The following is a 14,673-nucleotide window of genomic DNA, read 5'->3' on the forward strand; positions in this document are numbered from 1 at the left end:
CGCACATCTTCTGAAAAGCTGTACGTCAAATTTTGTGATTTATTATTCAAGCATAGACAGTTTCTAGGAACGTTGCTGTTAAAAGGTCTTCTGTTTGTTCTGTGCAGTATTTTGTGGCCATGCAGCCAGTTCATGTGCAGCTGGGTCAGCTGCACTGAGTTAGATTGGTGAGTAATCTACTAAAAAAGGAAATTTCAAATAAATATGCAAAAGCTTTGTTTGAACTGTAAGATATATTTCTATCTACTTCTATATTTCAAAATGTAAGTTCATTTTGAACTTAAATGTATTTTCCATTTTGTTTTTATTCAGATTGTAAAAGACCATTACAGTTATTTTTGCACTCTCTGGTTTGAGGACTGAGTGTGAGTGAGGGCAGAGAAAGAGAATTTACTTGCATCCTGTAGTTTGCTATCAAAATAAAGCAAAAGAAAATAACCTATCAATTTATTATCTCACATTATGTCCTGTGCGGTGTAATTTCTCCAGGCCACACAAACTTTAAACTGTCAAAACTAGCTTGAAATGATTCTTAGTAAGCGACTCAGGATCGATGTGACTCTGGGGGCAAACCTCCGCTCGGGACTGTGGACCTGGAACTCCGACTAGAACTACACTCGTGTCTACACCCGTAGTTTAGGGCCTACAGAAGTTGCTCTTCTCCTCAAAATAGCAGGACCAAAGGCAATCGGTATTTATAATATCGATACCGATACATCACAAGGGATATAACATCATATCCTGTGTATTGGTGAATGCATTCCAGTTTAAAAGATAATGGGGCTAAAAATAATTTCCAGGAAGTCATCAAACAGTTTGATGCATATTGTTCCCCTAAGAACATGTTACACTGCAGCAGCAAGGAGAAAAGACTGATGTGTTTCTCATGGGGTGCATTCCATTTGGGCAAAATGCGTCCTCTCCTCCGTCCTCGCGTCCTCGTCTCCTCGCTGACCCGGCATCCAAAAATGAGCCGCCGTCATCAAGGATGTTCCAATTGGTTAAAAGAGCATGAAGGATCCTTCAAGTCTCCTCGCCTCCGTCCTCCAATAAGGCGTGGTCGGAGGAGACTCAGGTGTATCCTCAATGCGGAAATAATGAGTGAAATCAATTAACCATTGGCACGTGCGGATATAAGCCCCGCCTCCATACCATCAGAAAACGTGCTGACATGGCTGGAAGAATCCACAGTTGTAAGTAGCTCCAACTTGTTACATATTGTCCAAACAGAAATTGCCTAGGTTTAAAATGTTAGCTGAACATGTGTTTATGAACATGTGTTTCTGAAGTGTTAAATGAACCTTATGAAGGTTAAATATGTCCATATACTGACAGATCTGGTGCAGTTGTAGGATGTCAAACCCAATCCAAATATGAATAAGTAAATCACCATAAGGCTTCTGGATGTGATAATAGGGACAGAGGAGGAGACGCACCAGCTGATCCTCCAGCGCATAGAGAGGGACCGCCTCTTCACTGGGAAGAGAAATGCTGCCAGAGCTGCTTGGGGGTGAGTGTTTCATGTTTGATGCCAGCCATTGCAACATTGGGCTATAATAGCTATTCATTGTATATTTCCCATTTGAATTGCTTGTTTTGCAGTATCATTCTGAATGCCATTGGCCTGGGGGGGAAGTAACCCCAGCCCAGGCAGCAAAGAGGTGAGACAACCTCAAAAGAAAGTACAAGGTATGCAACAAGCGATCTGTACATATTAAACAACCTTGCACCTAAACTTTGTGACATGTGGTTAGTGTCATGTAGCCACAAGAGGGCGCTCAGCACTGAAGATGTAAAATCAGTATGCAGTTCCTGTCATCTCTTCATGTGATTAGGCTCTCAATTTAGAATATGCGGGGGCACAAAAGAGTGAGAGGGTGAATCAGTCATTTTATAGGAATTATCATTAATATGAATGACATTTCATGATCTAATAGGCCTGAATGAAATCAGTCCATTACATCATAAGCCTATAAATGCACACATGCGACTCTTTTACCATGCGCGTCTCTTTATAACTTCCAGAACATTTGCGGTCTGCCTCTACTTTACAATCTTTTAAATCAGGGTTTAAAATGTTTCTGTTCGCCAGGGCTTTTTAGGAAATCAGCAACACTCATTATTTTTATCCATATATTTTTTCTATTTTTCTTTTAAATGTGATTTTAATGTACTTTTCACTTTTCTAATCCTCTTTCACTGTCTTTTCTGTTATCTTTCTATTTCACTTGAACAGCACTAATTTACTTTTTAAGTCTGTTATTTTATTTTTTATTTCTCTGTAAAGCACTTTGAATTGCCTCAGTGTATGAAATGTGCTATACAAATAAAGCTGCCTTGCCTTGCCTTGCCTTGCCTATTATAGGACCTCAAGTCACCAGTGACGGGCACTGGGACTGAGGATGGGGAGCAAACGGCTGCGACCTGGCCCTGGTTCTCCCTCATGCATGAGGCTATCGGCAGGAGGCCATCAGTAGTGCCTCCCGTCTTGATAGACTCGTGCGCGGAGGACCAGCAGCCGGAGTCGGCGGCTGTGCGTTCCCCATCCAGCCCAGATCCCGGTGACCCTGATGAGCAACCGGGGCCATCGGATGCTGCCGCCCACTCCGCTGTGTCAACGCGGCTTCCTCGGGCCCCCGCAGCCAAGAGGCGAAGAGGAGAGGGAGCGCTGCTGGGGTTCCTCCGGGAAGAGGCGGCCAAGGAGGATGCGCGTGCGGAGCGGGCTGAGCAGCAGACTGAACGACTGATGGATATTCTCGACAGAATGGCCAATAAAATGTGACCCACCCACCCCTCCTTTGTTTGTTTGTTCCTTTATCCCCCAATAAAATAAAAAAAATAATTTAGAAGAGCCATAGATGTGTTCCAGAATTTGTTTTCAGAAACATCTTCACGTTAAAGTCTGTCTTGGTGACTGAACTGTGTAGCCTAGGCCATGGGTCGGTAATTACATTTACAATCTACAAAATGTAGCACTCTATCTAGCGCCCACTGTCCAATTTGCTTTCAAGTTGGTATAATATATCATGATTTCCATTAATTAATAGTGACTGCTCATGAGACGTTCTTAGTCTATTTAATGATATGCATTTTGGTTGGTTCAACTTTGGTATCAAGTGTAATTAGACTGCTACCACAACTATTATGGCCTAAGTAGCCAACTACTTAACAGTCCCAATAAAATTTTGCTTATCTTGGCTATTCATCATCATGACTTATCCTTAGATCTTTCGGGATGTAATAAAGTAGGTATAGGCTAGCTGAGTGGCAGAAGGTCATTATATGAAGACAATAATAATCACAATAATTTAAATAATTGAAATCAATCACACTGAAATGTAGAACAGGTGTGTCAAGTGAATTAACACCAAAGCTAGACTCCACAACCTCTTGTTGGGGCAGCTTTTTGTTATTACCCTAATGAACCACAGGTGGATTGTCAGATTATAAAAGGAACATGTGCATGCTCCCCACTCTATACTCTGATATGATGGAGACGATAGTCGCTATAGCAACCTCCGTTTGGACCGAACTCGCCACCCGCCGCATGCGGAGGAGGCGAGCACGTCTACGCACCATGATGGTGCTACTGGAGCAGGTGAGTGCTCAGATGACATCCACTGACTATATGTGAGGGGATTTACCTGAAGAAAAGCAAATACCATAAGGAAAAATGCAACCACTCATGTTCTTTACAATGTGTTTTCTTAGGCGGACCACCCCCCGATTTACGCACAGATTAATCGGGAGGTGCCCCTGCTCCAGATTTATTTTGATCCCCAGCAGGACCTCAGGCCTGACTACTGTCTGTCCCGCACCTCTGTGAACGCCCTCTTGCAACTCCTCAGCAGGGGAAAGGCAAGAGGCTGGACTCATCACACTGTACTGGTTAGCTCACGGCCTTTCGTACAGTGTGGTGAGCAGGGCCTTCCAGGTGCCAAAGACCACTGTCCACAGAGTGGTCCACCAGGTTTGTGGGTCGCTGGTGGCCATTCGTGGGCAGCACATCCACTACCCTGCTGAGGAGGACGTTCCTGCTGTGGCTGTGGGCTTTACGGAGCTATCCGGGAGCCCCACCTTCACCAACTGTGTGGGAGCGCTAGACGGGTGCCACATCCGGATCAAGACATCCCCAGGCCCCCACGGACAGGATTACATCAACCGCAAGCTGTCCGCATCAGTGCAGATGCAGGCACTGTGCGACAGCAACGGCAGGTTCATCAACGTGTTCTTGGGGTACCCTGGGTCGGTGCATGACTCCAGGGTCCTGAAGAACTCCAGCCTCTACACCGCTGCAAGGTATCCTCCTCCCGGTAATTCATCATCGGTGACGGTGGCTACCCCTGCATCAGGGCTCCCATCACCCTCCTCACACTATACCGGGAGCCACTGCAGGGAAGGGTGCAGGAGCGCTACAACCGCCACCACGCCAGGGCTCGTTCAGTAATAGAGCGAGCCTTTGGGATGATGAAGACCCGCTGGAGGTGCCTATTCTTCAAGGCCCTGGAGGTGCACCACACTTTTGTTCCGGATGTGGTCACCGTCTGTGCTGTCCTCCACAACATCTGTGACATTATTTTTGAATTTTGGGATCTGATTTCATCCTGTGCCGTTTTTTTTTTTTTTTTGTATTTAGGCCTACTTTCTCTGCCTTTTAGGCGTAGCTTACCTATGTTTCCATTCTCACTACATTTATAATCTTGGGGCGTAATGACAGTTGCCATGACAGCACATATTTTCATCATAAAGGCCGGTGTGTTTGTCTTTTGCTGGAATCACTTCTGTGTCTTCTCTGGATCACCAGCTGGTTTGCTGCGTTTGTTTGATGTGTCTCTCATTCAGTATTCATCATGCTTATGAATTGTGTTTGTGTGTGTTGCCATGGAATTTCTCTTCGGGAGAATAAATTCTTACTAAACCTCATTAACAGCATTTCATTGTTTTAAATCGCACATTTTGCTCTTACTGCTAGATCTATTATTTGGGAATTTATTTATTGATTTAGGAATACAAAGAAAGCACTTTGGTTCATTACCAGTGAGATGTCAAACAGCCACATGATCTTTGTCTACTCCAAGTCGCATGAAGGGTAAAAGTTGGACAATTTGTATAGCACCTTTCTTATCAGTGCTACAAAGTGCTTCACAAAATTAAAATGTAGCATACAGCAGACAGAATAACAAAAAAAATGAATAAAAACAGAAACAGAAATGCTTTTTAGGCATTAGGATTTTTTTAAGTGAGGTAGACAAGGCTCACTGGAGGCTGGCATAATTTAGATGAATTAAACATTAAACTGAACTTAACTGAAATAAAATATAAGAATACATGTAAATAAATAAATAAATTCCCAAATAACGTTAAACGTTTTTATGTGGATAAAACATGAGCCTTAGAATAATTTAGACAGCTGTCATCCTGTGTGGGAGGAGCCTCAACGCAGCGCTTCACACGTCAGTTCAATATGGCGGAGTGAGGATGTTCCAATTGACAAACCAGGTTCACTCGCCTCCTCGCATCTTCTCCTCGTTTCCTCCGTGACCTTTGACCGAGGAGTCGAGGAAGAGACGCGAGGCGAGGAGACGAGGAGAAATCGTTACCAAATGGAATGCACCCAGTGACTTCAGATTAAAAGCACAGACTGCCTCATGTTAAGGCATCAAGTCGTGTTTGGTGTCAGCGACTCAAAGCTGAGGGAGTGTTTGCTCAGAGGGAATGGCCTTGGCTATTCTGAGGATGGTCAGATGGACCAAAATGACTTGGCTGTATCAAATGCTAATACTGTGTCATATGGGCTTTGTTGGTCACTGGAGCAATTGTGACAATGAAGTTGGACACTGGGGCCGAGGCCAATTTAATCAACATGAGTGTTTTCAGAGTGTTGAATTACAAACCGTGCATAAACAGAAAGAAAACTCCTCTGAGAGCTTACAATGGCCGACCGGTGGAGTCTGAGACGGGCTGCCGGCTCGAGGCTGACGGGGAAACTGATTCCTGCTCCGGCTGAGGAAGAGGAAGCTGGACCCGAGAGCAGAGAGGACGCAGGACATGGAGTTGGGATGTGAAGACGTGGGCGTGACTATTTCCGGGTTCAGGAAGCAAAAAACCCATTCATTTTTCACATACGCATTGTCACGTGACACGCCACTGTTCCAAAACTTCAATGACATGACCCGCTCCAGGATTAACCACTAGCTCAAATGGATCGTAGCTGCGTCGAAAAAACTAGCATAGATGGAAAAAAGGCTAAGGTACAAGGATGTGGGCATTAGGGGTAAATAAACTACTCATCCCATCAAATTCCCCTGATTACAGAGCTGCATTCAGATCAGTTTTCTTCTGAATGTTGTCTTCCCTTGAATTGAGAGGGGAATCCCCAAAATGCTAGGATGTAAAATGGCTGACAAACAAAGTGGAATTTGGTTCCAACTTCTGTTGAACAAGGGAGCATGAACTATTTCCCACAATGCACTGCTCTGCTGAATCCACGCTGAATGCAACACAGCTCAAATTGTGCAAATGCTATACATGTAAGCTGATTTTGCAAGTTCTAGTTTTGATATAGTTTCTGCATTTAAATTTTTCATAATGCTGCACTATTCGAAAGTGGGCAGGTTGTCAAAGATGCAACGTTTTAAGTATTTCAATAACCCAATATCCTCAAAAAAGTTTTATTTGATTTATAGAGACTAAACAATTTTAGTTGCAGTTTTATTTGGTTTCAAACGTTAGAGTAAAACTTCCTACTGGAAAATCCTTTTTGTATTTTGTTTCTGAGAATAAATGTATCAGACTTCCTTCCTATATAAAGTGAGGGCTGTTCATTTCCAGTGTTGGGGAAACTTACTTTTGAAACTAACTTTTTACATTACCAAGTTAGTCTTTATTAAAAGTAACTTGTTAGAGCACTTTCACATTACCCATTTAAAATCATGCCTTTAAAACACATCTTCTGCTGATGTCATCATTATTGTACAGAAATCATCGCTAATCATCAGGTTTGGGTCACAGCCTGAAGTAACAAGCTGCTGTTGTCTAAAGAAAACATCAAGGTGCTTTCAGTCACCTGGTTCACAGTAAACACTCAGTGGATTTGGACCGACTGCATCACAGCAGCAGATGATTCTGACTTTATCAACACTGAAACTTTGGCTCCGTGTTCCTCTCTATAAAAAAGCCTAATCTGAGAAAAAATATGCTATCGACACAGAGCTATTGACGTTAAAAGGCGCATCAACCGGTGAATATCAAACTTCAAACTAACTTCACTTGGTGATCAGTGGAGCCTGAACTGATCGGGTCCGCTCTCTAAATAAACGGCAGACTGACTCACAAGCTTTCAATTCAAATCTTCAGGTTTGATAGTGAAAGCTAAACTTAGTTAACAATAATGTTCCTAGCCTTCTCTTTGATCCGTTCAAAGTAATGTGAATATTTCCACGTTCTGCAGTTTATTATTGTGTTCATTCTGAAAGCGAGTGGTAACCTACAAGCCTCCACCGCGGCTGCCGACAGAGAGTGGGGGTACAGAAAGGAAAGAAACTATGATAGCCACTTAATTTGTCAGCAGCCCATGGCAGTCCTCCTGTCCAGTGTGTGTGCAGGTTGTGAAATTTGGCGTCTGGTTCCGAAGTCCTGTGTCCGGTTCATATGTCGTGCCTTCTGCCTTCTGATCGGCCGTAATCACCACATTTTACAACTCCATACTCCGATTACGTTACTTGATTTGTGTTTAGACTAGTTTGGTAGCGGTAGCATTTTCCATCAGCTGCAGCTCGTAGCATCAGAATAGTAAATGTTGGATAGGCTGTTCACAACAACAGTGATCCCCCAAAAATATGTTAACCTAAATTCTCACAATAGCAAACTACTTCATAGTACAGTGCTGTCATTAGGAATAATATAGGAACTAATGCTTGAGCTACAGTTATCTGCAGCAGTACTTTGTTTACATATTGTGGCTGTATGAAGCGGGGTATCACAAACGCCGCTAAGAGCAACCTTGAATATCGTTTTCTAATCTTGGAGACTCCTGAGGTGGCAGCTACTGTGGAAATGAAAATCCATATGAGTCTGGTGGCTGGAAAATCTGCATCAAGAGTGCTTCCGGAACCAAATCTTTCAATTCTATGTAGTTCTTAAGAAGTGTATTAATCAAACAGAGTGAACAGCAGTCAGCAAAAACATTCTTCAACTAGAAAGGTGCATTTTCTGGAGAAAATGAGTGTGATTGCTGAGAGTGCAAACCGTGGCACTGGTGCAGTTTAGTGTGGGTACAGCTCACCCTTTCTGTTGGCTGTGTGTGATTGGTCTATCACTCTCCTCTTTCCCTCTTTCTTATCCTATGGCTGTATCTATGTCACATATTTCTATCTGTCTCCACTTGTTGACTCATCTTCTTCACTCACTCCCTGCTCTTCAGTTGCTGTCTCACTCTCTTGTTAAAACGGGGATAGGTAACATCAACTAACTGCATCTACACACTGGCGCTGATACTGGTCCTATATATGTACCAGTGGCTGTGTGTGTGTGTGTGTGTGTGTGTGCGGGTGGATGTGTACTGATGTGTAGTGTGTGTGGAAGACTATACACACACTGGCACTAGCACATACTGGTACCAGTAACTGTCTGTGTATGTGTGTGTGTGTGTGTGTTTTTGAACTTGACTGTGGATCGTCTGTTCAAACTGAAACGGCTGAAGCATATATGTGTATGTAATGTTAAATCTGTGAGAAATGTGGCAGTTTAAAACACTTCTGTGAAGGAGCTGTAATGAGTGTCAAAGTGATAAGTAATAATGTTAGAAATGTACTATAATTTCATAATAGTAACAAGTACAAAAGTAAGAAAATATGTAGGAAGGCTTATGTGTAACAGCTGGAAGGTGGAAAGAGTTTGAATACTATAAGAGTAGGAAGGCAAACAAACTATCTCTTCTGCAGCCCCGCAGGGGCCGTGCTGCCTTCATCTTCTTATAATATCGAATACGCATGTGTTGGCGTTGTGTGTGCTTGTCAGAAGCTCTGTCATAAATTGACATTTTTATCCTGTTTTTAAGCCACATTTTACGCTACACTTTTAGATCCTAGTTGTTTTAACTATATGTTTTAACAAGGCAAAAGATTTTAATCATCGGACGCTCGGATTTCAAATTATATGTTTCCCAGTTTGGACAGCCTGCTGAGGCTAGCACAAGCCGGCTTGTTTTTAGCATGGGGGCTAACTAACATCAGCCAACTGGGACTGCAGATACCGGGTGTCAAGACGCTACCAACTGCCAACCGAAGCCTAATTTCCACAGCGGGTCCACTTGTTGGGCCTGTGTCGGTAAGTTTCGATGCTTGATGTCCTTTCTGTGGGTCACCTCTGCTAAATACCATATCAACGCTGTGGGCTCCAGGTCGGAGCCCCTGCTTGTAAGTGCCTGAGCCCTCCCTGTCAGCGGCTGCTACCCTCCATAACTGGTCGCTAAACCTTTATTATGCACTTTTAGCCCTTGTACTGGCCTCCTTTTTATTTCTGTTCCCCAGCCATCCCACCTATAATCCATGGCTCCACTCACCTCCCCATCCGACTGTGTCAGCTGCGCCCGTCTTGCTGAGAAGATTGCAGAGTTGGAAGGAAGAATCTCCATGCTCTACCAGATCCAGACAGCAGAGAAGCTCATGGACACCATCGTCTTCGGCCCGGCACAAGCCACCGCCACTAGTGCTGAAGAGATGGATACCACTGTTCCCTGGCCTGCTGACGCTGCTCCTGCTCCGGCCGCGGCTTCTGTTCCTGCTCCAGTCCCTGTCCCTGAGGTCCCCTGGCTCCGGCTCGGGGCTAAACCCAAAGCCCCAGTCAGCTCTACTCCATCACACCCGGAGCCCTGGGTTGTGGTCGGCGAAAAGAGGGGGAGACTCTCCTTTCATACTCCTGCAACCCATGACATCCAGCTAGTGAATCGATATGATATCCTCGATTTAGACGAATTCCCTCCTCTGGCTGGGATCCCGCGGCCTCTTCCACCTCCCATGAATTTTTGTGAGTCCAGTGGATCTCCATCACCCCCGGCCTCCCCACCGAGCATACCTGTGCGATCCTCTCGCCCCACATCTCGCCGCTCAAAGCCGAACTTCACCCCGGCTCTGCGGGGCTCCTCATCTGCCCTCTCTTCTGACCGTCCTCCTTCATCTGCTCCCTCACCGCGAACGCAATCTGCACCACAACCAGCTGCTTCTCCCACCACCCTTGTTATCGGCGATTCAATAGTGAGGCACGTCAGCAGAAGATCAGCAGAGACATACTGTTTCCCAGGCGCTAAGGTGGCTGATATCCTGGACAAGAGCCCCCACCTCCTGGCGAAACACCCCAGCGCTCGTAATGTTATTATCCATGTAGGCTGCAATGACGTCTCCAACCAGACTTCTGAAATTTTAAAACGGGATTTTAGCAGGCTCCTTCACTCGCTTAATGACTGCGGCAAGCGTGTTTTTATCTCCGGACCCATCTCTCCACTTGGCCGAGGCGTCGGTCGTTTTAGCCGGATCCTTAGCCTCCATACATGGCTCCAGTCTGTCTGTACAGTGCACAGCACGGTTTTTATTGACAATTTTAACCTCTTCTGGAATCGTCCATCCTTTTATCTGAGGGAGGGTGTCCATCCTAGCAGACTGGGTGCACATACTTTAACGCACAACATATTTTATACAGTTTTTAACACTCCTACAGTCTGACTGTCCCCTGCCACATGTCCAGATAGCCAAGTAGGCTCGACACCGGTCACTTCTGGTCTCCAATTGCAAGCCGACTTCTTCCGTGCACCACTGCCACCATCTCATCCAGGTATAGCCTCACTAGCTCCCCCTTGTGCCCAGATGCTCTCAATGCCCATAATTCCAATTATCAGTCAGAGATCACAGTAGATTATGTAGACAGAGCAATCCCAGAAACCCAAATAATATTATTGCTGTACCTAGCCGAATTCAACTACAGCCAATTACTATAAGTCCAACTCCTACTTTTGGCCACTCCGTTAACTTTGGTCTGCTCAATATAAGGTCCCTCTCCAACAAATCTTTCATTTGCCAGGATTTTATCATCTCTAACAAAATTGACTTTTTTATGATATCAGAAATCTGGCTTAATATTGGTGATTCTGTCCCCCTGATAGAATCCTCACCCCCCAACTTCTCCCTTTTCAACTGTCCCAGGTTATCTGGTGGAGGGGGAAGACTTTCAGTTGTTTTTAACAAAAACTTTAATTGCTCACTCATCTCCTTGGGTGACTTTTCATCTTTTGAGTCACTGTGTTTTACTATTAGAGGGAACCTTAAAACTCTGTGCATTTTAATCTACAGACCCCCTAAATCTGTGTTTGGCTTTCTTGAGCAGTTCTCTGAAGTCCTCTCGATTTTAATGCCAAACTATGACAGAGTTCTGATTGTGGGAGATTTTAACATACATGTTTGCTGTCCTGATAATCTTTTAGCCATAGAGTTTTTAAACATTGTTGAGTCTTTTAACCTAAGCAGAATTGTCACAGGGCCTACTCACAACAAGGGTCACATCTTGTCCTTTCACATGGTATTTCAATAGGCAATATACTATGCGAAGATGTTAGTGTCTCTGACCACAAATGTATAATGTTCACATCTGTGATCTGCTGGTTGCCGCTGATGCTGGAAAATCTTCAGTTTTAGTTCTGCTAGATCTAAGTGCTGCATTCGACACTGTTGATCATTCTATTTTATTGGAACGTCTCCAACACTTGGTTGGCATCTCTGGTTCAGTTTTAAAATGGTTTTATTCTTATTTACAAGATAGATTTTTTAGTATAGCCCTTGGCAAGTCACGGTCATCCTCTGTGAAGCTGACCTGTGGGGTACCTCAGGGGTCTGTCCTTGGACCACTCTTGTTCTCTATTTACCCCTGGGGCATGTCATCCACAGGCATAATGTGAGCTTCCATTCCTATGCAGATGACACTCAATTGTACCTCTCTTTTAACCCCAATGATTTTTATCAAATTAATACACTCAACGACTGCATCCTTGACCTCAAATGCTGGATGGCCCAGAACTTTCTGCAGCTAAATATTGACAAAACGGTAGTAACGTTAGGTAATTATTATTGGCCCTGGCATAGCTGACCCTCATACCTCAAAACATCTGGGCTCTCTGTCCCAAAATATAGGCCAAAACTGCAGAAATCTTGGTGTCACCTTTGATAACCACCTCAGCTTGAACAAGCATGTTAACACAGTTGTCCAGTCTTGTTTTTTGCAGCTCAGGAGACTGTCCTAGATCAGTTCAATTTTATCCAGGAGAAATCTAGAGAATGTCATACATGCTTTTATTTCCTCTCGTTTGGACTATTGTTTATTTGTTTATTTGTTAGGATCCCCATTAGCTTTGCCCTAAAGTGCAGCTAGTCTTCCTGGGGTCCACATTGTAACTCTCTCTACTCATGTCTGAGCCAAAAGAGTCTACATACATTACAGTTTGTTCAAAATGCAGCTGCCAGACTCTTCAAAACCAAAAGCAGAGAGCACATTTCTCCTATTTTAGCTTCTCTTCATTGGCTTCCGGTACATTTTAGAATTGATTTTAAGATATTATTGATTTAACTTTTAAGGCCCGTTCTGGACTCGCACCCAAGTACATTTCAGATCTTCTGACACCATACCTGAGGTCCTCAGCCAAGGCTGTGCTAGCCATTCCACAATCTTGGCTGAGGACCAAGGGTGACCGGGCCTTTTCTGTCAGGGCCCCCACTCTCTGGAACACCCTCCCCGAGGAGATCAGACCCTGACCCCGAGGAGATCAGACTGGCGAGCTCCTGATCCTCTTTTAAATCCCTCTTAAAGACATATTTTTATAAGTGTGCTTTCTGAGGGCTTGTGGTCTGATTTTACTTTCACATTTTAAGTCACTTCTTAAACCTATTTTTATACAAAGTCATTATAAATATTATTAGTAGTATTAGTATAGTATATTAGTAAGTATTATTATTATTATTATTATTATTATTATTATTATTATTATTATTATCATTATTATTATTATTATCATCATTATTATTAGGGGTCCAGGAATTCTTTCTTTCTTCTTTTTCTCTGCTAAAGGTGTCTGCAGCTCAGAAACTGCAAGTCTTGGGGTGCATTCCATTTGGTAACGATTTCTCCTCGTCTCCTCGCCTCGCGTCTCTTCCTCAACTCCTCGGTCAAAGGTCACGGAGGAAACGAGGAGAAGATGCGAGGAGGCGAGTGAACCTGGCTTGTCAATTGGAACATCCTCACTCCGCCATATTGAACTGACGTGTGAAGCGTTGCGTTGAGGCTCCTCCCGCGCAGGATGACAGCTGTCTAAATTATTCTAAGGCTCATGTTTTATCCACATAAAAACGTTTAGCAAAGTTCAGATTAATGTTTAATTCATCTAAATTATGCCAGCCTCTAGTGAGCCTTGTCTACCTCATGAAGGTAGAACACTTAAAAAAAAAATCCCTAATGCCTAAAAAGCGTTTCTGTTTCTGTTTTTATTCAGTTTTTTTGTTATTCTGTCTGCTGTATGCTACATTTTAATTTTGTGAAGCACTTTGCAGCACTGATAAGAAAGGTGCTATACAAATTGTCCAACTTTTATCCTTTATGCGACTTGGATTAGACAACGATCATGTGGGCTGTTTGACACTTACTGGCAATGAACCAAAGTGCTTTCTTTTTATTCCTAAATAAATAAATACAATTCCCAAATAACCATAGATCTAGCTGTAAGAGCAAAATGTGCGATTTAAAACAAGGAAATGCTGTTAATGTTTAGTAAGAATTTATTCTCCAGAAAAGAAATTCCATGGCAACACACACAAACACAATTCATAAGCATGATGAACACTGAATGAGAGACACATCAAACAAACAGCAAACCAGCTGGTGATCCAGAGACACAGAAGTGATTCCAGCAGTGATTCCGGCCTTTATGATGAAAATATGTCCTGTCATGGCAACGGTCATTGCCAAGGTTATGAATATGGTGAGAATGGAAACAGAGGTAGGCTACGCCTAAAAGGCAGAGACATTTTTATTTATTTTTTTTACATTAAAAAAAATAAATTAAATTGTCTCTAATATAGTTGAAAATCGCTCCGTCTGCTGCTCAGCCCGTGCGTCCTCGGTCACTTCCCGGAGAAACCCCAGCAGCTCCCTCTCCTCTTCGCCTCTTGGCTGCCGGGGGACCCGAGGAAGCCGCGGAGGTCACACATGGGAGCGGGCAGCAGCATCTGATTGCCCCGGTTGCTCATCAGGGGGACTGGGATCGGGGCTGGATGGGGAGCGCACAGCGGCTGACTCCGGCTGCTGGTCCACACGAGTCTATTAAAGCGGGAGGGAGCGCCGACGGCCTCCCGCCGGTAGCCTCATGCATGAGGGAGAACCGGGGCCAGCTGCAGCCGTTTGCTCCCCATCCTCAGACCCAGAGCCCGGTGCTGCTGACTTGAGGTCCTATTAGAAAGAGACGCGCATGGTAAAAGAGTCGCACGTGTGCATTTATAGGCTATTTCTATATGTCCTAATGAACGGATTTCATTCAGGCTTATTAGATCATGGAATGTCATTCATATTAATGATAAATAACTATAAAATAAAATTCACGTTACTTGCCCCCACTCACCCTCTCTATGCGCTGGAGGATCA

General features: G+C 44.0%; 1 pseudogene; it reads left to right on the top strand.

Moving 5' to 3' along the window:
* The first annotated feature begins 3,457 nt into the window (after window positions 1–3,457).
* LOC139660435 (putative nuclease HARBI1) lies at window positions 3,458–10,162 on the top strand (annotated as a pseudogene).
* Window positions 10,163–14,673: the final 4,511 nt, after the last annotated feature.

Source organism: Centroberyx affinis, unplaced genomic scaffold, assembly GCF_046629955.1.
Source record: "Centroberyx affinis isolate AG114_WGS23_722 - 3 ecotype Tasmania unplaced genomic scaffold, CSIRO-AGI_Caff_v1 ptg003302l_1, whole genome shotgun sequence".
In the NCBI taxonomy this organism is placed as follows: domain Eukaryota; kingdom Metazoa; phylum Chordata; class Actinopteri; order Beryciformes; family Berycidae; genus Centroberyx; species Centroberyx affinis.